This window comes from Lipotes vexillifer, unplaced genomic scaffold (genome assembly GCF_000442215.2).
Source record: "Lipotes vexillifer unplaced genomic scaffold, Lipotes_vexillifer_v1.1 scaffold90, whole genome shotgun sequence".
In the NCBI taxonomy this organism is placed as follows: domain Eukaryota; kingdom Metazoa; phylum Chordata; class Mammalia; order Artiodactyla; family Lipotidae; genus Lipotes; species Lipotes vexillifer.
This window is the reverse complement of record NW_006782310.1, coordinates 3,497,193-3,522,769: the sequence shown is the minus strand read 5'-3', so window position 1 is coordinate 3,522,769 and position 25,577 is coordinate 3,497,193. Positions and strand designations below refer to the sequence as shown.

At 37.6% G+C, this 25,577-nt stretch overlaps 1 protein-coding gene across 9 annotated transcripts in view; it reads right to left on the bottom strand.

Annotated features, from left to right (window-relative positions):
- DTNA (dystrobrevin alpha) overlaps window positions 1–25,577 on the bottom strand; it is a 393,226-nt gene that overhangs the window by 257,551 nt on the left and 110,098 nt on the right. For 4 of the 9 annotated variants that reach the window (XM_007455180.1, XM_007455184.1, XM_007455178.1 and 1 more), the window contains exon 1: window positions 24,997–25,214. The exons of 4 other annotated variants lie outside the window; for them this stretch is intronic. The gene's annotated coding sequence lies outside the window, so the exon portion shown is untranslated. Of the gene's footprint in view, window positions 1–24,996; window positions 25,215–25,577 lie in introns of those variants that run through there. One more of the 9 variants, XM_007455177.1, reaches the window with a different exon arrangement.

Genomic DNA, 25,577 nt, shown 5'->3' with positions numbered 1-25,577 from the left:
AAGGCACTATGCCCAGAGTTATGTGGAAACCTACAACAAAGCATAGCAACTTAGTTTGCAGCTATCATGCTAAACAGAGCCAAGAGATGCAATAGGAACCACTTGGCTGGCTCTCTAAATGATCCTCCCTTTAGATCATCATAACAAATGGGATGTAAGCTTCAGGGACTAGTAAAGAAAAGTGGACACAAAATGCCTTAATTGTACAAGCCATTTATGTCTGTGCCGCCGCACGAGCAGAAAGGAAAAGCATAATGCCAAGTTATCTGCTTCTGATGCCAAGAGATGTATAAATTCTTATTGTGAAGTTTACATAAATTCTATTTTCTTTAATTAAAAGCATAGTTGATTGAAAATGTCATCAGACCTACAAGATGCTGTTGATTAAATAAAGTTCATTATGATTATGCAAATAGTAAGCAAAAAAAAAAAAACAACGAAAAAACCTTCAATTCTGTAAAATGTAGAATGAATAGATTCATCTAATTGTGATTAAAAGCAATGTGATGCAATGATCAGAGTGGATGGATTTCAAACTAAAACGAATCAGATGTTAAAATAAATAAAATGTGCACAACTGTGAAACTCCCAATAGGAGCATAGCTGACGAAATGTGAACATAACCCAGCTGTCTGACTGCACTGGTGTAATAGGAAATCATGCCTGGGAGCTCTTCCAGGCACCGTCACTCTTGGTGATGACCAAGTTTGCACCTGGGAGTCTTAGGTACATGGCTCAGGTTAGGAGCATAAATTGACTCCTGGTAGTTCATCTTCCAGGTAGTAAAAGTCGCACATTAGTGTCCAATCTTGAAATCACATTATCCTCATCAAAATTTCTGTTGCTACTGTTTAACCTGATGAATCAAAAGAACTGGGTCTATGGATTATTTTCATGACAACTTCATTGCATTTATTTTAACCTGATTAGTCACTCTCAGCTTCTTAAAATGGTTTCCATTTTTTGTTTTCTGCCACATCCTTTCTTGCCAGTTAAATACATGGGGTCCACCTCCTTTCAAATACCAGCTCCAACACTTACTTGGAGTGAGTAATGTAACCTTCTGAATTTGTTTCCTCAATTGAAAAAATGGGGATAATCATACCTCCTCATCGAGTTATTGTGAAGATTAAATAAAATTGCAATGATAAAAATAACTGTTAACCCTTATACAGTACATGGCTTTCTGTGAGTCAGGTTCTGCTGAATATGGCACATTAAGTCTTTTAGCCTTCACTCCAACCTCTAAGGTTGGTACTATTGTTATCCTCAAGCTACAGAAGCACAGAGAGCTTAAGAAACTTGCCAACAGTCACAGCTAGTAAGTGATAGAGTTGTGATTTGAACCCATCTGTGCTCTAAACCACCATGGTATAATGCACATAAAACGTATGGCAGAATTGCCTGGTAATAGATTGGGAGTTTGGGATTAACATGTACACACTGCTATATTTGAAACAGATAACCAACAAGGACCTGCTGTAGAGCACAGGGAACTCTGCTCAATACTCCGTAATAACCTAAATGGGAAAAGAATTTGAAAAAGAACAGATACATGTATATGTATAACTGAATCACTTTGCTGTACACCTGAAACTAACACAACATTGTTCATCAACTATACGCCAGTATAAAGTAAAAAGTTAAAAAATAGTAAGCACTCAGTACATGTTAGCTATTATTATTGTTTCCATCACTTTAACTCGTAACATTCCTTCCTTCTCCGGCCCTGTCATTAGCTCTGTCTCTTCACCACTCCTACAACGCTGGAGTCCTTCAGAACCTTATCCTTTCCATCATTCCATTCACTTTTCCAGGGTGTTTTCATCTACTTTCATAACTTCAATCACACTTATATGCTGATGATTCCAAAACCTTATCTTCTACTCTGACCTCTCTTCTGCCCTCCAAAGACATACATCTACCTTGTTTTTGCCTGGATTGACTTAGAAATCCCTAAAATTGATCATCTAACCGATCCACTCTCCAGTTCCATTCACGGAGCTACAATCTAACTAGTCTCCCAAGATAGATACTCTGGAATCAGCCTCCACTCCTTGCTTCTCTCTAAATCTAAGAGGTTACTAAATTCTACAAATCTTTATCTCAATACCAAATTTGTATCTCACTCATGTCTCTGGAAACTGGCATTACCTCAATGCTGGCTCCCAGGAGCTTCTCTGCTGCAAATAAAACAGATATTTCACTGGTTTCTTGGCTGCCACTCTCCTCTTACATTCTTTTAGTCACTATTGAATTCTTCATTTTCTTTTCTCTAACCCTCACATAACTCTGTAATGTATGATTACAACAGAGTAATATTATCATATGTGTCGTATGACTAGTCACGGAGGGAGTGGGGTTTCTAAAGCAGTGTGGGGAAGATGACTTCCGCTAAGGAGGCCAAGACCCTGAGGGACTATAATTTTCCTGGATGGGCCACCCAGACGTGAAATCACTTGAAGAAGATGGCAGTTGCTGGAGCTGTGAAGTTCACTATGTATTGGCTTCTGAACTCTTTAACGTGTAGGTGGATGACAGCGATCAGTGGAGGAAGAGAGGGGTAAAGGCGACTTCATAAGCCCCAAGGGGAGGTCTTTATCCAAGCATCATAGAGAAAGATCTGGAAACCACTTTAGGGAGGGAGGGAAATGCCAAGCACATCATCTAATTCTGTGGCACAGAGGGCAAGGTAGGATTAGCAGCTTCCCTGGCGAAACCATAAAATCAGAGGCCTGGCAGGCGCCTAGAAGGTCAGGACATGGAGAATTGCTTAGTGAAGAGACTGTTTAGGGTTGTGGGGAACAGCATTTAGTGCAAACTGGAAAGACTTAGGAGGAAAGTAGCTCAGGGTGTTGTGTCTGGTAATAGAAGTCAGGAGAGGAGAGAGACTTGGAGGGCTTTCCATATGAGTGGCTGGGAGGACTGGGGAGGCTGCAGGTTTTCAACGGTACCTGTCTCGGAAGCTCAGGACAATGGAACATCTTTGGCTTCCCTAGTCTGATTTCACAAAGACCTGGATTCACTGTTTTTCTGAAGAAATCCTACCCCAGAAGAACAAGGAGCATGTTGAGTCACTTCCTAGGACCGATTCTAGAAACCCTCTGAGTTAGGACAGAAAGTATCACATTCATCAGGAATCTGAACAACAACAGCAATAAGATAAAAGAAAGGTACGACAGAGGAATAAAAATAAAACCAGTTCTGAACTTCCAAGTCCCAAACCTACTTACTGACTCTCAGTTCATGTACTTATGGAAACTCCATCAAGTCAGATGGGCAGATATTATTCTTTGGTAAGTACTGCTTTAGTTGAGGGAGTTTCTGAGGCAATTTATAATAAAATTGTTCAAGTGCCGGGGAAAATCTGAGTTATTTTTTAATCTAAATAATGTGGTAAGGTGTTTGTGTTTGTAGTTGAAACTGAAACTTAGCTGTAATGAGAACTGAATTGCTTTTTATTAATTAGGAAACTAGTAGAGCTTGTGTCAACATAGGGAAGAACTGTTTTATTGTTAAAATGTTTTATATGATATGCCATTTCATAATTTAGTAAAACATTTGGTCACTAATAAAAAATATAAACTTACTTATGCAACTAAGAAGAAATGTACTAGATAAATGATCAACATTATTTAACATGAAGAAACAATACATTGTGAACATTATACATTTTAAATAATTGATAGATTAGAATTATGAATACAGTAGGTATAAAGTGTCTCAACCAGTTTGAAAATATAAGTTTAGCAAGTGTGACAGTTTCAAGTATGAGAAAAAGGAAAAGTACAGAGCTTGGATGAAACTGAGGTAGCCAATAATATTTCACACAGCTTGTCTTTCTGCATTAGCTGTATCTTTAGGGAGTTTGAAGCTTTATAATTACTACAAATAAAATTTTTACCCAGGGAATATGCAATTTTGAAATGCCAGAAGGTTACTGGAAATTCTCTGATAAGCAGTTCTTTGAAAAGGCATCAAGCCAGAGTTATCTGGATCAATGAAACAAAAAGTCTCAAGGAACATAATGCAATTTGAACATTGTATAAGTAGAGGCCAAGGGAAATGAGTCTTTCTCCATAAATGGATCACTAACCAGATGGCTAGTTTTCTTTATAACGTTGCATGTCATGTCTAAAGATCCTTAGGGCACAAGAGGATCAAAATAAATCACTGTGTCACATGAATATGTGACTCCTTTACCAAAACACTTAAAACCATCTCAGTAGAATTCGTTTGGCACAGAGCTCTTTTACTATTGTTTATTCTTAAATTTTTTTTAAAAAAATTATTATATTGAAGTATAGTTGATTTACAATTCTATAAAAATTTACAATTTCTGCAGTACAGCAAAGTGACTCAGTTATACATACATACACATTCTTTTTCATATCTTTTCTATTATGGTTTATCACAGGATGCTGAACATAGTTCTCTGTGCTATACAGTAGGACCTTGTTGTTTATCCATTCTATATGTAACAGTTTTCATGTGCCAGAGCTCTTTTATATCTTTTAACTTACTGTTTTATTAAAAATAAGATGGTTTACAGAAGATGATTAGCAGAGATGGAAGGTATAAGAAGAATTCGATATGCCCCTTATTAAAACTAGAGAAATGACCAAAAGAGTGTTTTGTAGCTATTAACACTTGTAGAAAACTTGATTATTCTTAAAGATTAGAATTCATATTTTTAGAAATAGGACATAGAGAGAAGATATACCAAGTAATTCCTAAAAGGAACTAATGTTAGAAGAAACACTAGTAGCAGCACTGGAAAGTCATTAATAATAAACAGAATGAAGAATTTTAAGGAAAATCTTTCATGCTGTGCCCCAGGCTGAGTACACATGCTGTGGGTGGAATTTTCAATAAGTACAGCTGCGCTGGTACAGGTTAGGCATGGCCTCTTTCCTTCCCAGACACAGGAAGTCGAGGTGGGGCACCATGCCCCAGTGACACAGAGGGCAAAGAACACGGCACAGGGAATTATAGAGACGATGGCACAGAGGCCTGAGAGCCATTTCATCTGTGGATATTGAAGAGGCCTTTTCAGATGCCACACCTCTCTATTAACCTCTGAGGCCATATTGGCATCTGTAGACCTAAATTTAATGTCTTGAATGGCTATGTGGGCATTGCTGGGAGGAGGCAACAAGGCATAGAAGTGCATTAGAAACCAATAGGGGCCTGGAAAAAGTGGATTGAGAAGGAGCTGTGGGGAGCTGGGAGGAATGAGCTCTCCTGGGCTGAAGAGAGCAGTAGAGATTTCAGCAATGAGATAAGAGAAAGTAAACACAATTTGCACCAGGTCCAACTTGGTATGATTGTTGGCTCCCCAACTGTCACATATTCCCACACAAACATTATTGGTCTCAAAAGGGTGAATTTGTTTGCTTTGACTAGTAGAGTAAAAAAAAAGTTCAAGTCAGTTAAACCATCAGTTTTCTTGATATAGTAGGTATTTTGAATGAGCCAATAGGTTTTTTGACTGTCAGACTCATCTGTGCTTAGGGACTTCTGCCCAAGTAGCATTTAAGGGCAGTTTTTATTCCAGTAATGAATATGCGTTTATTTTGTTCTACCATTCTTGTCTGGTTCTTCTAGTGACAACAACATGCACTGTGATTTTGTGGGAAGGAGCGAGCCCAGCTGGTAATGTGACTCCAGGACAAAGTGAGGCCACATGGAGGGCAATTCCATTACTTTGGCACCATTAGCATGAACCTTTGACCACTGAGTTTATCAGCTACAGAAAAATGTTTCCATATTAATGGTGAGACATCCTTAATCAATAATTAATATCTGAATATAAACGCATCAGCTATGCCCACATGCAAGCCCCACAGAGTGTATCTGTGTAGCTTATTTAAAAAAGGATGCCAAGCAGAGCAGATACCAAAGTCTTACGAAAATTCAGCCACATTTTAACCTCCTTATCACTAAGATCTATTTCTGTGTCTGGGGCGGAAATTGAATTGATCTGCCCTGATTTTCTCTCCATAAGGTCTTGTTGATTACTGCCTACAGTAAATGCCCTGCTGGTTGCTGGCAACCTGTTGACTGTCTCTTGTCAGGCATTAAAGCTGAGATAACCAGTTTGTAATCCCAAAAGCTATTTCTCCCTTTTTAAAAATTTTACAAAAGGAAGCTTTCTTTTTTTCCCACTACAGGCCACCTTCTGAAGGTTCCTAAAATATCTGAGATAGGTCCTTTTGAAAATAAATCTCTCTTTTCATGTAACATTTCCACTTCTGTTTCTCTCATGTTGTTTTAACAAAGGCTAATCCATTAATATCCGTTTTGCATCTACTCCTCTATGGTAGAGCAGGCCAACCAAATGATTTCTTCCACATCTCGGTCACAAGATCCTACAGTACACTTTCTAAAGAGTTAGGGTTGTATACACGCTCGTTAGTTCTCTGTGTCTAAGGTAATGACAACATTGTATATCTGTCTAATGCTTTACAGATTCCAAATGGTTTAGGGGAGCTTTATATAAAATGATTCTTCAGAAAAACAATAACTTCCAGACTAATCTTTCTAGTGTGCCTTTCTAGCTGCTCTCCTTGTGTCACTAGGCTGCTGGACAAACTACAGGGATTTCCTGTTCCTATCAGATCAAGCCTGGATTCCTAATCTTGGCATTCATGCTGCACCCCGACCCTATGCTTTTCCTTACGCAACCACTCTGTTCTTCTAATACTCCCCAAAGAAGGCCTTCTGCTTCAGCCAGGTCGGCCTCTGAAGGTCACGGAACAGGCTGTAATCAGCCCTGGCTTTGTTTATTGTTTTCATCATTTCAGTTTTCCCCTTCTGCTGCCTCTGCAAATACTTCCAGCACTTTCCAGCCCATATCATGGTCCATCATCTCCAAGGTATCATTTAATCTCTCCAGTCAATACCAATTTCTCCCTCCACTGAACTCTCAGATCCTTTATTTTCTGATTAGAGACTTTGTGTCGTTTTGTAATTGCACATTTTATAATATTTTCTCTATTTATAGAGTCCTCTAACTATTGTATGTATAATTCTTCTCTCCCCAAGAAGACAGTAAGTTCCTTGAAGGAAAGGGCCACGTCATGTATTTGTATTATTGTTCCCTGTTGCAACGAATGCTCCACTTGGTGTATATAATTTAAAAGGTTTCCCCAAGTGGAATTAATTTTTCTGTTACCTACAGTACTTTCAGCCTGGATGTTGTTTATTCAGCTATTAAAACACTTATCACAGCTGTTTCCCACTGTATTTTGTGAGCTCTGGATGAGTTGCTGTCCCATCTAATGCATCTTTTATCTTGCTAAGTACCTAAGAAAGCACTGTTAATAAAAAGAACTGAACAATAGTTGCTAATTAAGTTTCTATGAAATTTCAACTTTGTTTGACATGGCAGCATTCCCTATTGCCCTCTTTTTGAGGAACCAACATTTCCACAGTTAAAAATGATTATCCTTGAAGAAATTATGTTGACATTTGGCATGTGAGAAGAAAATAACAGTTTGATGCTTTCCTAATTCATTTATTAAAAAATAACATTAAAGTCTAAATTTAATTTAATCAGTTGTGTTGTCAGACCATCAGTCCTTAAGAGGCATTTGCTAATAAAAAATGCAAAAATAGATATTGAACTAGTCAGTAGGTACTTTTTATAGGAATGTTCATATACCAATGTATTATGTTGTTCTCAGCATAAGATTGTGCATCAATGCTAATTTCTTGACTTTAAGATCTTTACAAATTAGTATATCTGTAACTGCCGAGAGTAAAATGAAAATTAACTTTATTGTAACATTTAATGAAACCTCATGACATAACCAATTTTTCCTTCCTATTTTGATTTAAGTACACTACATCCTTTTTGATGGACTCAGACAATCATGAGAAAACTTTCCACCAGCCCTTTGAGCAATTTTAATTAAAATCCAGTTCAAATTGATCTCTTAAGCTTAGCAAAAGCATCTGCCGTGTTGTCTCCACTTAAGAACTCGAGCTGAAAATATGAGCATTTTCCTATTATAAAAGCGCTGCGTCTGTGTAAAGTTAAAATAGCTTCTGAGGACAATTTTCAACACATTTGGAAGAATTATGGCTTTAAAAATGCAACTTTCAGAAAACAACATTGATCCCTCATTCACTGATGTGGCTGCATTTCTTGCTACACATAATGCCTTCTCTCTCAGCAGGTGCTTAGACCTTGAACCATTAGCTTATTCATAGTCTCTTTGCCGGGCCGATGGCCAGAATATAGAACACTTCTTGCCACATAACAGGTGCTCAAAAGTATTTCTTGAATAAACGAATGAATGAATCAAAGGATAGAAAAGGCTTTGCCAAAGTCCCTTTATGTTCTTCTACTTGTACTAACTGTAGTTCTGCTTCTAGATTAGAACGTTCTCCTAATACAATGATGCTTTTGAGCTCCTATGACTACTTAGTGAAAACTGAATAGAGAAACAGAGGCTCTAGAAAGAGAAATTAAAACCTTTTGTGCAAACAAGAAAGGAAAAATTGTTGTAATATACATTGTTTTAAAGAAAAGCCTCTTCCATCTGCCAGAATATTCTCTAAAAATCCAATTCTAAGGAATATACAGTATGAATGGAGTTCCCTTTGATTTGTTTCTGATTTTTATTGCAGCTCCTGCAGAGCCAAAATGAAAGTCCTGCAAAGTCTGTCTCCTCGATCTTATGTGAGGCTCAGATTCTGGTTCCTGAATTAGGTTTTTGTTCCCTATTTTGGTGAAGCCTGCATCTTTTGGTTCTTGACCCTATACAGTGGTAGGGTTTTCATGTTGTGTAGATCTGATGTATTCCAAGTGAATGGTGCCCCTCAGAGTTCTAGCCTGTGGTGGTCCTGCCATGAGCCTGAACATACAGCCACATTTTTCATCCCATGGTATTTTCTAAGAAGAAAAATCTTTCGTATTTCTAGAGAGTCTGAGGTTACTCCTGTCATATATCAAACTGGCATTTTGGATTCAACCAGTGTGGCTTACTGATAACAATTCAAGCTGTTCTTTTGATGGTAAGACACACTCGTTGATTACATGAGTTAGCTGCAACATTTGGAAGCCAGTTCTGATTTCTTTATTAAGAATGCAGTACCAGTTCCCACATAATTTAGTTTTTTCTAAAAATGTTTTCTGCTGAATATATCTTGCCATAATACATAATGATCTTTAAGAAATCTTGTTTCTAACACTAGGTGACCATTTGCAGAAGTGAGAGCAGGAAATTTTTCTGGACTAAAGGCCAACATTGTATCTACTTATCTTCTCTTGATCAAGAAAAAACAGCATCTGAAATTTGCAATAAATAGCTGAAGTTTTTTTAATGGTATTTTCATGAAATAGGCCCCTGAGCAATTCAGTCACTTCAAATAGGTTTTTCTTTTAATCAAATCAAAAAAGCAATATACAGGCCAAACACAACAGCAATGTGCATCTTGGTTTGTAATAAGTGTGTTGTATTGCACACAAATGCCTGTTCTATGGGTTCCCTTGTTAAGTTTGTTCTGGAAATTCATCAATTCCCCCTTTTTTTCTGAGTCTATACATTTTCCATTTCCATGAACTTTTTCATATAAACAATTAAAATATTTTCAAGTCTATCCTATTTAAAAGTGATATATATATTTTTTAAGTCCTTCAATTTGGGTTCCCTTTTGGCCAGCCACCCTCTTTGGAAGCTGGTCTCTTAACCCACTCTTCCTTTCCCCGTGAGGGGCCCTCTTTCCAGCTGGGGACTTCCCTCTTGGGGCTGATCAAAGCTGACTTGGGGATGGGATAATGCAGATGAAGCCGTCTTCCTTCCTTTTTGTATGATTCTCACCTGTTTTGTTCCATTGTGTTGCTGAAGTTTCTTAAGGGGACCCCAGAGCTCTCCCAGAGCTGCTTTTGCTCATGGGTATCTGACTAATTGCTGTTCTTTGTGGCGGGGTGGAGGCTGCCATTTTGGTGATGTTACTCTGGCTAATTCTTCCTGAAGTCTGTTGAAGATGTTCTTCCTCTTCCTCAACCCAAATCACTACTGTTCACTGGGTTCTTTCTCAACCTTCTTTTCCTTTTAGTCTACCTCTCCTTGGGATAGGTCACACTTTTCATAGCTTTAGCCACTTATACACAAATGACTTTTAAATCAATATCTCTACACAAGACGTCCTCCCCCTATTTATCCAAGTGCCAAATGAACATCTTTACACGAATGCCCCACAAAAGTTTCCAACTTAAAATGTCCAAAGCCATTGTGTTCACCCTTCCCATACATAAACCCTTCCCACATTCCCTAACATCACGAATGACATTACCATCCATCCTGTTGCCAGAACCAGAACCTCAGAACCATCCTTGATCTCTCACTTTTCTCAGGGCCTCCTGTCCAATCTCTAAATCGTACTGATTCTACTTAAGAAATATCATTTGGGTTGATCCTCCCTTTTCTTTCTCACTGCAATTATCGCTGCAACTTCCTTAGAACACCAGGCTCTAACGTTTCTTGCTTGGGATTTGTAGTGTATTTTGCCTTTTTGCTGTCCTTCTGATTTGCGTTCTTTGTTCTCTAGCTTTTCTTACAGACTGCGGCAACGGCGGTTTTTCTAAAATTCAGATTGACTAATCCATTGCCTGGTCTTAATTCTTGAATGGTTTCTCATTGCCTCAGTATAAATTTTAACCTCTTTAACATAGTCTTAAAGATCTTTTATGATATTTCTCTCTCTGTGTCCAGTCTTAGTGTATATCACTTATTACAATGCATTTTATGATTTAGCAATATTAAACCATTTTCAGTTACCTAAGAATTTCATAATTTCTTACCCCTTCAATACTTTTAAACTGATGTTTGCTCCTCCCAGAACATTATTTTGCATTCCTGTTGTGTACCCCTCCCCGCAAACCTGCCTGTCAAACTTGGGAGCCATCTTTCAAGTTTCACATCATTTATCTTTCCCTCTATTAATCCTCTGTCCTCTCTATTATGCCTTTTGGGGTTTATGTCATGGCATCTGTCACATAAAATCATGACAACTTGTTTGTGTACATGGCTTTCTCCTGCACTCTGTGAACTCCCTGAGGACAGAGATTGCATCCATAGATCTCCTACAGTAACTGGCACATGGTTGGTGACCAAAGCAGATGGTGAATGAATGAAAAATGGAATTAAAAAAGATACAAATTCTCTTCATTATCAAGGATCACTCATTTGACCAATGATTTTATGAACGTGAAAAATGCTAAGTCAAAACTGCAAGTAATTTTTTTTTAACGTTTCCACATAGCACTGATTTGAAATTCTCTCTTTATTTACAGCACAAAGCCCTTGAAAACATCGAACATAATATTTCCTAACAATGAACGGTTTGGTCTAAGCTTCTAAAAGTGACACAGGCAGAAAGGAATAATGAAAAATGATTGAGAAACTCAGAGGATTGTAATGCTTGTCACAGAATTATGACTTATCTGCTCCAGCCTTTGAAGGGCATGCTTCCATTTGCCTGCTCTGTGTGTAGAGAGCTATCCGATACTGTGTTTGCCTAAAACAGTGATTTATAGTCACCATTGACTTAAAATGCTTTACAGACCAATTTTTAATCCTTCTATCCCTAGTTTTTCCTTATCAAAAACAATTTCATGGTATTGCCTACAAATATGGTAAAGCAGGATGACCTCCATAAAAGAAAGTAATTGAGGTGGGCAAATCATTATTGTAAGGGCCAAAGAATGCTGCCATGAACTTTTAAAAGGCCCTAAGATGTAAGAGAACAGAACTGGAATGGATGCTACTCTTGGTCCTTGAGTTCTCGGACAAAGCTGATCTCTCTAGGCTGTGCTTTCATCTTCTGTCAAACTAACAGATTGTACGAGTCACTAAATGATGTCTAAAACCTACTCCCAGCTCTAAAATTTGGTGACTCAATCCAGAGTTGAGCTTCTCTGGACCCAGTATAATATTAGAAAATTCATTATCAAAGAGGGAGGGGAGTGTGCAGAGGAATAAGCATAACCTTTGCTTAACTATTCTGTCAACAGTCCTCTGATGCAAACTCCAAGAAAGTGAAAACTTACTGAAAATAAAACTAAGTAAAATACAATGTGACCTGACTTATAGCAATAAATATAGACTCTGGGCAAAATGGAGTACAGATAAAAGGATATCATCAAGCTCTTTGGAAAAAATGAGTTTCAAATGCCCCTAAGAAATGTTACTGTTTATATTTATTCCATTATTCTCAACTGTCTTGTTCACCATCCCTGAGGATTTGAAATTTTACTTCCTATTTTTAACATGGAGTATTTCATTATTAAAAACATACAGGACAGCGCAAAGTCATATTAAATCAACAAATACTACTGTCTGCTTGATGATGAGAAACAGTGGAGCACTGATCTCTCACCTGAGTCAGAAATCACAGGTGGGGAAAGCACGAATGACACCCCAGTGAGATAGATGAACGTTATTATGAAACAAGAAGTAACTTGGGCAGTCGCAACAAAAAAGGAAATTGATAGATCATATGATTTTCCTTGTATACTAAAGAAAGTTTACAAGTTTATCTTGAGAAATAAATGTTTTCCTGGCACAAGTTCCTATGAGAATTGTATGGTATAGTCCCTTATTCTGAAGATATAAAGTAATACTTAGCACAATGTTACTGCATTTGTTCAATATCATTCTTTCTTTATTTTCCCAAAGTGCCATGTCTTACGGTAAACTGGAACAGAACTCAAGGGCACAAAATGAAACGGTTCCTCAGGAATGACATTACATATGTACAGAGAGGGAAGAGAACAGTTAAGAAAATGTGATTCAACTTACTATAGCACTTGGAGAACATACCTTGGCACACTCTTACCTAACACAGTCAATTCAAGGTTAAATCTTTTGATAGTTGCTATAAGGGCAGATATTCTATGTGGCTGACTGAAGAAAGATCTATATGTTTAAATAGCAGGTGAAAAGGCAGCAGGTTGATATTCTCATGGAAAAATTAAGAAGCCTGACATATTCTCACACAGAGATGGGTAACTCCAGTACACAAAGAGGTGGATAAACTCCTTCACAAAAGAAAAAAAAAGTTCCAAATCTGCTCTTGTGATTTTGTAAGTTACTTAAAGCATGAAAGAAACGATTCGGGCTTAGACATTTTTATGGCTAGGTCTCACCATTATACTGCCTGAATCCATTAAAAAAACCCAAGAAATGCTTTCATCAAATATCTGAATATTTGAATAGAAAGACATACTGAAGTGTCCTCCAGGGTGTTAAATACTTCAAGTAGATGAAGAAACTGACCTAGCAGGGTTATTGAGAATTATTCATTTGAATACTAGGGGATGTATATTTTATTTTTAGCATTGCTAATGTAAAGTCTTTCTTCCAGGTAGCAATTTGTAAAAGGCAGAACTACTTATTAAGGCCACTCCTGATTGTGACAGCAAAACCTTGTCGTCATCGTGGCTCAGGCTGCCTATATTTCTGTAGGCTTGGGGACATGAAGGTGTCTCCAATTTACTGGAATACCAATCCAGTTATTTAGATACATAAAGTGAGGAGAACAGCTTTTTTTTTTTTTTTTTGCCGTACGTGGGCCTCTCACTGTTGTGGCCTCTCCCGTTGCGGAGCACAGGCTCCGGATGCGCAGGCTCAGCAGCCATGGCTCACGGGGCCCAGCCGCTCCGCGGCGTGCGGGATCTTCCTGGACCGGGGCACGAACCCGTGTTCACTGCATCGGCAGACGGACTCTCAACCACTGTGCCACTAAGGAAGCCCTAGGAGAACAGCTTTTTAAATAAGATTTAAAATAGTAGTTGAATCTGTCAAAAGAGCATAATATTTGGGCAGCTTCATCGGGAGCGAGGAAGCTTTCTGGTTTCCCTAAACTGGCACCACAGCCACTCCAGATTCAAATCATAGGGATTTGGAATCATAGCCACTTCCAGATTAAGCATGGTTATTATAATCCTCCCCCTTGCATTTCACTGTTTATTAAGCAGAACCATCTGGAAATAATCTTCCTCACTGAGTACCAGAATGTTACCTCTTTTGCTTTTCTCCTCTTTGATCTGTGTAATTCTATATCTTCTGACCTACTGACGTTGGATAAAATGGATTATGTGAGCCGTTGAAGAAATGGCCAGCAAAACTCGGAATTCTGAGTGTTCATGGGAGATGTCCACAAGAAGCCAAGAGGTCATGAAAAGATAGAAGAGGGACCCATCAGGATGAACACCTCTGTGCTGGTGACAGTGACAAACATTTCCCCCATCTCTCCTAGTGGGTATTCACAGTATTGCAGAAGGGCTAAAACTAGGAGGAAACTATGAAGTGTAGTCTCTTTTTTGCATGTGCTCTGCATAGAATGTCCATTTTGAGAATATTCAGCTATATCAAATAGGTTTCTAAAGAATTAAACTACAAAACATATGGGAACCTCCACTCTTGTGGTCCATCTAACCTTGGCATTATGGAATCAGTTAAATCTTCTAATATTTTATGAATAGACTCTTGCAATATTCCCTCTCTCGTCTGCCTCCATTCTTATCTTCTTTAAAATCACTGTCCAGAGCGATTGATATATTTAAATTGCATTTCTTGCCATTCTTACTACCTACACCTATGCTTCTTGAGCAAAAGAGATTTGTAATCAAAGGAAATTCTAAAGGATACCAGCAGCAACTTGGGAGGATGAGAAGTTATTGGATAAACATACTGCATCTTCCTGAAAATTTGGAGAAAAATACTTTTATGATAATTAAACAAAGATTTATTATTGAGTAAATGCAAATACATGAGAATTCAAAGAACCTGATATACATGGCAGACCATTTCTAACTCTGGCTCCAGGTCATCCACCTTGAGAGTATGCATTTATTGTTTTATATGGTTTTGTTTACTTTTGGGGAGAGTAAATTTGTTGTGAAATTTTGTTGTGAAACAGTGAAAGAACACAGTAAATTAAATCTGATTGCTCTTTTATGTTGTATTTTGAGAACATGTACCATCTTAAGAGCTAGGTGACTATATAGACCTTATAGTGCCAAGATTTAAATTTGTTTTACGGAAGTTACAGCTATGTCAAATTGATTTCTAAAGAATTAAAGTAAAAATATCTGAGAGCCCTCCAGTGGTCAAAATAATATATGCAAATACTCAGTTATTTACCCAATATTCCTCCCTCCAAAGAACTTAAAACATTATTTCAGTCTTCCTTTCATAAAAATGCTTGCTTTGATTACTTTCTGACATCACTATTATATCACACAAATTGTTTTTTAGCACTATGGGGAAACAGATGTTTATCCAAATCATTTAAATTAAAAAAAAACCAAAAACCAGAAAATAGCAGCCTAAACCACCCATTTATCAATGAGAGATTTTAAATAGCTGCTAGAATTTAAGCACGTGGTACAATCCCAAATCTTGTCCAGATATGAGTAATTTAATTCCTCCCATTGCAGCCATTGAGAGAAATGTGGCTGGGTATTAAAACCACTCTATCGATAAAGAAAGGATCCAGTCAACATGAGCTGGGTCTGCTACTGCTTTCCCCTTAAGCACAGAGTGTTATTTTAATGTGTATATTCCTAGACTTATAAAAGCATTGTGTGCGTGCGTGCGTGCGTGTGTGTGTATGTGTTCCTCAATTGTAATTCTGATGGCTTGCATGAGAAATGTGTTGGCTTCCCTTTTAGCAAATGCATATCTAACCAAGCCAGGCACAGAACTTTCACGTGCTTCGTCTCTTGATTACCAGTAATGGTTTGGCAGAAAGCCTGGAATAACGTCTCTGCCTTGAAAATTGACAAGCTCTAACATTTACCCAAATGCTGCAACACTGATCGGTGAGGGGAGTTTTTGGTTCGTTTTAATTAAATTCCTATATTACTTTATCAGAAAGTAAAGCTTGTTTAAGAAACTCCCCCCAGGGCTTCCCTGGCTGCGCAGTGGTCGGGAGGCCGCCTGCCGATGCAGGGTACACGGGTTCCTGCCCCGGTCCGGGAAGATCCCGCATGCCGCATAGCCGCTGGGCCCGTGAGCCATGGCTGCTGAGCCTGCGCGTCCGGAGCCTGTGCTCCGCAACGGGAGAGGCCACAACAGTGAGAGGCCCGCGTACCGCAAAAAAAACCAAAACCAAAACCAAAAAACTCCCCCCACATTTAGATTACAGAATTAGGATTTTTTTTTTGCAAATATGTAACTACGTATCTAACTATTATAGTCCTAAATCTTTATGGACCACCCTTCAAAGGCCTGTGCTTATTTATGTAAAAAGTTAGCAACATCAGGGTTAAAATGCTAAGAAAAAATTTTATGTCCTATAATTTCAACTCTTACTCAGAATTTTTTTGCTTGTTTTCTAGTTTTAGAAAGTAAATCCTCGTTTTCCCTTTTGTATATTAATGTATGCAGACTTGCTATGTCAGTCAATGTCCCTATGTGAAAAAAAATTTAAAAAGTCAAATTCAGTTAGTATCTGTGAATGACTTTCAAGAAATTCAGCCTACTGCAAGAAATGTTATGGGTAATTCTCAGCACACTCTAGTGGAGTAAGTTATTGCCTAAGACAAAAGCAGGCATTTCTGGAAGCTACATTGTGTATTTGAGGCCACTAGGGTACCATATAGGAGACTGAAGCAATAATTTACCCTTGTGCAATGAAAAATACAATGTAACTTGCACACCAGGATCCTCTGCCTCATTAAGTTAAACACTTCCCTCATGTCATTTTTAAGGAGAGATTACAATACTGTAAATGTAAGTAACTTAGATTTATGTTCTGGTGTATGGCAAATGGTTACACAGCATATTTACAGCATTATAAATGTTTGGGTGCTAAGCAAGTTCAGAATGCAGATATAATTGACTTCATAATTTGGCAAATGAGGTAAAGGTAAGGTTCTGCTGTGTGGTTACTCACAGAGTTCCAAAGAAGCAGCCCTGCAATGCTGAGAAAAAATCTTCAGCTTCTCTTTCAGTGGATTTTTAGAGGTGTTGCTGACATCATTACAGTTTTTGAATCTTATTATAACCCCAAGAAAAAATATAAACAAAAATCAATGAGAGGAAAAACATTTGCTAAGAATTCATGCTGTCTACACTTTTGATTGAATGATTTCTCTTTTTATGGAACAGAAAGAAGGTATAATAATTTTTTTTCTGAAAAATGTATTGATTTATCTCATACTCTTAAAATCGAGGGAGGAGATGCAAATAAATGAAAAGCAGAATAACATTACCAGGGTGGACAAGGTGATAAAAGGACACAGGCTCCCTGTCACACCTCAACACCCTGATACTTGTAAGTGAACCAAATATCTACGATTTTCTTTGAATAGAGCTGCTGGTGGTATAAAAGTTCACAGAGCAATCGGTTCATTTTAAGTGGTCACAGCACTTAACTGAACATAACAAACATTCTAAAGAAAAAGACGGACCTTTTGCTCTTGTTAGTCTATTACCCTTATTCTTGCACAGAAAAATTCCCATAGATAATAAATTTAGTAGAGCATCTTTTGAAACCCAACAGTTTCTTTTTCCTTTTTAAGCTTTAAACATTTTGAATTTCAAGGAGGTGAACAAAAAAAATAAAGTCAAGAAACAGATGTTGAAGTTTGCTTTCCACACGGTCTTCATAAAGAAAAGATAACTGAGTCTAATAAATTACTAATGTATGAACATATTCTAAAATGGAATAACTGTTTTAGAGTTTTGAATAAAATGGGTGAGATAAAGCAAATCCCTTTTAAGTTCTGCGTTCTGCTGAATACAGCTAGGCTCCTTATAAGTGGCTATATCACAAATGATATGCCTGAATAAAATAAAGTTAAACAAATATTATTGGATGCCCTGTCAGTTTAAGATTTGATTTCTGCTGGTGTTTAAAAGCAATGTCATTTATAAAGAGAATACAAAGTACCCAAAGGTAAGGATATCTTTTAAAGTCTTTATAATTCTCAGCTTTATGTTCTCAAAGTATTATATAAGCTACCACACTATCAGACTTTTAATTATGAATACAATGAACTAGGGGTGATTTATCTAGAATTTACCAAGTATATTAAAGTATGTGTTAAAAATGATATATTCATATATAAATAATGTTGATATATGTGTTTATATATATTCAAATTATATATATGTGTGTGTATATATATACACACACACACATACACACATATGTATACATATATTCAAATTAGCTTGAGAAACACTTGGTTAAAGAAAATCAAGCATGTCTCTTTAGTGTAAAACTTTAAGAGCCCTTAATGCAAAGGTCACATAAATCTACAAGAGAGCAATATGGTATACAGCATTTCCCAAATTCATCTGACCTAGGATCCTCATCTGTTTTTCTTTTTCTTCCATACAGCATTTCCTAGAATTATCACTCCTGGGAACATAAATTGGATTGCCTGATTTAAATTAAAATCCAAAAAAACCTTAAAATATTGGCTTAATAATTTTTTCAACTTTTACGTGCCTCATTAATCTCTGAATTCCCCAGTTTTACCTTGTTAATGCTTAAAACTAAATGCAAAGCAAAAAGTAGAGTAGCAGAGGGATACAAATGTTATTCAAAACTACACATTTCTAACGTATAATACAGATCACCATTCCTCTGTGGCATTTTCCCTCATCCTAGTCCTTTTCTTTTGCCTCCTGGAAAAAGTGGGTGCTGGGGATTAGAATTACATTCAATTACTTTTTCTCCATTTCTCTGCTACAAATGATCAGTTCTTAGAGATGGGAAAGTGCTAGCATTGCACACTGACTCTCTACATTCTATAGAAATTGCCCTATCAGAGGCTCTTTTTCCTTCCCAGAACTCTCCATGGGCAGAACTCCCTGAGAGATTAAGTGTGAGGACAGATAAAATGCTAGGACTCCAAAGCACCAGAGAAGCTGTGACAGGAAAGGTCGCAGACACTCCAGAAACGGTGAACATTTAGAGACCCAAAAAACTCGCAGTGGGCCTCAAAGTCAAAGTATAAAAACTGACAAGAGGGCTTCTCTGGTGGCGCAGTGGTTGAGAGTCCGCCTGCCGTTGCAGGGGACACGGGTTCGTGTCCCGGTCTGGGAGGATCCCACATGCCGCCGAGCAGCTGGGCCCGTGAGCCATGGCTGCTGGGCCTGCGCGTCTGGACCCTGTGCTCCGCAGCGGGGGAGGCCACGGCAGTGAGAGGCCCGCGTACCGCAAAAAAAAAAAAAAAAAAACTGACGAGAGACGTTATCATCACACCGCAGGTAGCTTGCCTACATGTTACCAAGTATGGACCAAAAACTGTTCACTGGTACATAAGAGTTTAAATCTAGACCTTTTGGTCTACTGGGGGTTTAGGACTGCCTATCATCCATGAGTGTGGAATTCATTAGATCTCTTCATAAATATTCCAGCTTTTTCTCTTTTTTTGGCAAGTGGTAGGACTGTATTACTTGCCCAGCTAAAGGTAGGTGTGACCACATGGCATGCTTTGGCCAAGGAAATGTGAGCATAAGGAACATGGGTCATTTCCTGGTAAAAGCAGCAATGTGGAGTAGGGTCTTTAGCCAACCCCTGACGAATAATTTTCATGAGTGGGAAGGAAACCTTGGTTTTTATAAGCCACTGAGATTTAGAGGTTGTGTGTTACCTCAGGAAACCACGTATAGTATATCTGGAGCACCTCATATGTGGGCATCTTAGTTTTATCATATATAAAAGAAAATAACAACATATGTCTCTTACCCACAAAATAGTATGAAACACTAGATGCATTTTAGACGAGAATTGTTACACTTACCTGCGGTGTTAAAAACATCTTTTGATGAGTAAATGTTTCTACAAATGTGTAGTAATGAACCATCTAAGGCTAAAAATTCAATGCATGAGAAGATAAATTTCATTCAAAATTAGCCTACATCTTTTAATAAAATTAATAAAGGCATCTGTATTCTTGAACTATGATTAATTCAGTGAATTCACTTTTTCAGTACTCATAAATCTGTGTGCTACCACATAGGAATGGGGGTACAAAAGTAAAATGAGACTAAAAAGGAAAAATAATAAAAATAACTCTATTGCTCTCTTTAAAATACATGGAGCTTTACAAAGCTTTCATGACTCAGGGTGTCTCTGAGTCATCCTTATGCCATATATATTTTGTAAGAATGCAGAATCCAGCTTTATTTCTGCAAATAAATGCACTTTTATTTTATGTTAAGATACAACACAGTTTCCTATGCGATAAGGATACATTTTCTATTTAGCTTTTTTTTTTTTTAGAATTTGTTTAGGTCTCTTTAAAATATTCTATAATAAAATATCTGCAAAATATGAGATTTTTAAGAATAAAAGCAATCCCCAAACTCTTAAAACTTAGCTTTCTGAGAGAAAAACACAAATTGTTGAGGAAAGGCAAAGTGACTTTTTAACAAGTGGAGATTAGTGCAAATAAATTAAGAATATAAATGAGAGAATAATATAAAGCAATTTGTAAATTACACCCATTGTTTTAACACAACATACTCTGGTGTCAGTGTCCAGTGAAGGGGGGCTAAGTAAATAATTTCATTGTCTAAGACAAGCACAGTTAAGGCACAAGGTAGGAGCTTGATGGGGATTTGTTAAATTAATAAGACAAATTAGCTCAGCTACTTGGAGGTTACAGTTTAAAATCTGCCAGTTTTAATTTCTTTCATTGATGAAGCAATAAAAGTTCAATAATATTATATTTTCATATTTTGTGATGGAGAAATCTGGGTTCTCATCTAAATATTGACTTTGAACATTTGATTAGACTCAAACAAATTTTAAGATAAATTTTGACCCTATCCATATTAGGGTTTTTGTCTTTGTGGAGGTTAAAGAGCCCTATATAGGAAAAAATAGAAACCAAGTTTCTTATTTTCCTAAATCTCAGGAGTTGACATATTAAAGGCATACAATAAGTGTGGGAAAAATTTATAAATGATCTGAGGAATATGAAATCGGTTAAACACCCTTAGAATTAATAAGCTATATTTTCTCTTCCTCTGACTCCTACCAACTATATTCAATTTATAATAAGTAAATGTAGTTTTGTTAACTTACCATAGCAAAATGATTAATACTGCACTTTAAGGCCTTAAAATTTTTAGGGAAAAATTTTAACCACCTTTAAGATTTGGGATCACAATATCATATCACATAAACAAGCAAGTTCTTTCCTTCTAGCACACACTGTGATCTGAAAATAATCCAGTGTTTTCTGATGGTTCAGATTCAGGCTGTATGCAATGAGATGATTTTAATTTAGTTGTGTCACATGACTTTTTCCATTTGTGCTATTCAGTATTCTGGGCTAGATTTGTTGAAACATGTCTGTTTTCCAACTCTATGACTTTCTTTTTGATTATGAACATACAACTAATTTATCGTACTTACACGTCTATCATCTCTTTTTGTCACCGCAATCAAGGTATACAGTCTCATTTGGCAAAAATGAAAATAGATGACGTCCCCTTACCAAAACAACAATAACCAAACAAACATTTTTAATTGAGTCTACTTGACATCAAGAACTATGAATGATCACTGTTCTAGACAAGGAGTCTAAGGTCAAAAGAATAATGATGTTTAGAAGGAAAAAGAATAAAGTAAGAAAGGAACTGTTGAGGGAAAACTTCCTCGAAATAGTCATTTGTTCATTCCTTAAACCTGTATTGAATGGTTTCTATGTGTCAGTAACTGAGGATACAAAAAATGAGTAAGATACAGTGCCTGCCAGGACAGTGAAAGTGACTCATGAGATCAACCTTGAAGGAGAAGTAGGATCTGCCCACAAAGGAGGTAAACAATGAGCATTCTGGGCAGAAAACTCCAACAAACTAGTAGGTAGACTAGTACAGACATATGAGCATGTATGGAATATTCTGGAGGCAGCAATGATGTGTGATTAAAGTGCTGGTGATAACCAGTGAAGAGGTGATGTTAGAGAAACAGGTTGAGGCTTTCTGACATACTAAGACATACTAAGGAATGCATTTTGAAGGGAATGGTGAACCACAAGAGATTTTTAAGTAGGGGGGGAATCCATTCATGTCTAGGACTTTTAGAAGATGGGTGTATTGGTCCCAGCGTGGGAGATGTGCTGGGGATGGAGCCTAAAGGCAGGAGAACAACCGGGAGCCATACTATATCCAAGGGAGGTGATGAGCACCTGAAACACAGCAGAGAGAAGGGAAAGGAAGGAATTTATTTACGATCATTTGTGAAATGTGGTGATGCTGGATATAGGCCAAGGGATAGCGTGAAGAGTCAAGGTCAACAGCTGAGAGTGATGGCAGTAGGGGTGGCTTGAGAGACTACAGAGATTACTAAGAAAAGGGGCCAGCTAGGGACAAATAAAAGGACCGTTAAGTACTGTTCACAGCTCAAAGCAGGTTGGAACACATGAATTCTTCCAATCAGAAATTTGCATTTGCAAAGTTCTCCACAAAAGCCTCAACATATCAGGCCACAACTAAAACCCCAAATCAGAAAAATGACCTGGAATTATCAATGATACCAGCAGATTGCCTGGTACCTTCTCTAGAATGAGGAGTCTTTAAAAAAAATGACTATAAAAGCAGAAGAGTGACTTTCCATTTCTGGTAACAGTAAATGAGATCATTTGGACCAACACTCTCATTGAGGTAATCGAAAACATTTAAAATGTAAAAACAGCAAAGAGCTAATAAGATGGTGAAGACAGGAGCATTCAAGAGAAGACCAGAACTCAGATAAAGACACTAATTTTTGAAAGCTTTTGCTCTTGGGTATCTGAGTATCAGGAACAAAAGGTCTGAGAAACCAGCTTCATGCTGGGCAGCCTTATGGGTGTCGGTGGAACATCAAAGCCCACGGTCCTCAGGTGAGGGCTTTAATAAACTAACCCAGCTTTCACGTGGGACCTCAAAAGGTCATATCTTCCCTCAGGATAGATGTGAACACCAATTCAACCGTTCCTCTCACAAATTTGTAGCCTTACTTCTTGCACAGGGGTGCCTTGATTAATCACCTTTGATTAAGGTGATTCTGGTCTGATCCAGGGGCCCTGGCAGAAGCAAACCCAAGTCCTCTCTGGAGCAGACCATCATCACCACTAGGTCTCAACTTATCCCTACAAGTAATTTTAAAAATAATTTCCAGCAGATAGTCAAAGATATCAAAGCAAACAAGAAAACAAGACTGAAAACTGACAGGAGCAATAATAATAGAAACAAATCTTGGTAACTCTTGAGATATTAGAATTAGCAGATGTATATTATAAAACAACTACACTTACTATGTTCAAAGAAATAAAATCCAAGCTTGACGATGTCAGCAGGGACATCACAGCAGCAGAGAGATATTCATCGGCCCCTTCTGTCAACGCGATCTGGCCACATAACGTCTAAAATTCTTATATTTAAAAATTTTTAAATGTTGTATCCTTTTTTGGTTTTCTTTTGACACACTGAAAACAAAAACAAAGCCCCACACTAATATAATTTTATTTGTATGTATAATTCAATCAGAAATATATTAGTTAAGTAAAAGGTAAGTTTACATGTAAGTGTTTGTGCGTGTCCTGGTGTGTGTGATGCATGCTCTCACAAATTTCTTGGAGACACCTATGATTCCTGCCAGGCTCCCTCCTCTTGTCAATAGCTCAGGACACAGCCAGGTAAAGCAAGGGGGACAGGCATCCAATGTCACCAGGGAAAATATACAAACGTGCCATCCACTTGCAGAGAAGTGAAAATTAACTGCAACTTTCACAACTTAATGGGTTAGTTATAGATATTAGGGAAGGTTAACTGTGATCTAACAGAACTGTAAAATTAAGTGACTCTATCAGTATCATGTTCATTATGTTCATTTTTCATTTTAGAAGAGTAACGTGGTATTATTATTTATTCTGATCAAAGTTGAGTGAAAGATCCATATTATCATTCATTGTTCGTACCTAGTTCAGCCAGCTTAGTTCATTAGAATCTGGTTGATTTGACAGAACAAAACCCGGCCAGTTACGTGCAACAACTGTTCAGCCCCACGCTCTGTAATAAGCACATCAGCACATTTATTTTCCCCATATAAAGTAGAATTTCCAATTCATACCATGTACTCTGTGACTATTATGGACAGTATTTATTCAGAAGGAATGTTGTGCAAGTTTGGAAAAGCTGTCTCTAAGAGAGCCGAGAGGTCACTGGACAAAACAAGAAACAAAACCTATACATGGTCAAAAACTTGAAGAGGACTAAGGTTTGTCATTATTTCTTTTAACTAAAAAAGTTTTGAAATCCTCAGCACATAGCAATGCAGCAGCAAATCAGACAACTTTCCCCCTCCTCCACTCTCAAGCTCTGTAGAATCAGAACGCCTCTGTTCACTTAGCAAATATCAACTTTTTTGGAGAAGGAGAACCTGCTTGGAATTAATGAGGCAACACCAAAAAATAACTTCTATTAATAAATTGTTCTCTTCAATGGAAAATTGCCTATTTTTCTCATCTTTTTTTTTTTTTAAAGAAACAGAATATCTTCCAACGGCTCCTTATGCACTTTCTACCACCTTCCCCCACTACTTTTATTATTGTTTTCTTTTTTCCTTTTTTAAATTAAAAATGCCATAGTGCCAAGCAAGGGAAATAACTCCATCTCACAAGAATACAGTCACCACCAATGGCATCATGGACGGAATAACATTTAGTCGGTGTTGTGACATGTTTAACTACTGACGTTGTAATTCAAGAAATGCAGGGTGTTTAAGGAGTTAATAGAGGGAAAAGTAAGTAAAGGTAAAGCCAAACTGAAGTTAGAAGTGCAAGGTCATCTTCAAAACTAAGCTGAAATACTTTGTTTCTTTCTACTTCAAAGAATGTAAAACCCCAAATATCTCAAGAAAGGTAACAAAGTTACAACACTGGAAAATCTCCCTGATCACTTTTTCATTCACACAAATAAAAATAAAAATGCAACATTAACCTTCCCAGAGAAGCAACATCTTTGCACTTACCCTAGAGTATGTACATGATCTCTTAAATCCTTTTAATTCCAGTACATCCAGAACATATATGAATTCTTAGCTCATTCATATAAAGAATAAACCTTAACCAAATGGCTAATTACAACAGAGATCACAACAGGACTCTCTGAAATTCTAGGGAGAGACACAAGGTTAAAATCCAGCTTCTAGATCATGGTGTATACTGTGTCTATCTTTAACTTGAAAATGATTTGGTTTCACATTCCACTGAAGTCCCACTGGCAGATGCCTTTGGTAAGCTCACCAATGGCAGGCTGTCAAAAGCCCTCCCTCCACCCCCTCCACCCTCTTCAACCCCCTCCATGCTCTGACTGAGCTTCCGTTGCTACATCTAATACTGATTTACTCAGCTGTCTTTTTTACCTGTCTCCACGTGGGTAAAAGGAGATGCTTTCATTGATGGCTATTACGGAAACACATGGAAACTGAATATCAGCCGGAGGACTCACGGTGCCTTTCCCACTGCCATCCCCTCCCCCTCCCTCCTACCAGAAACCAACTGACTTCCAAACTTGGCTGTCTGAAAAAGAATGTTCTCTGATTGGCATTCC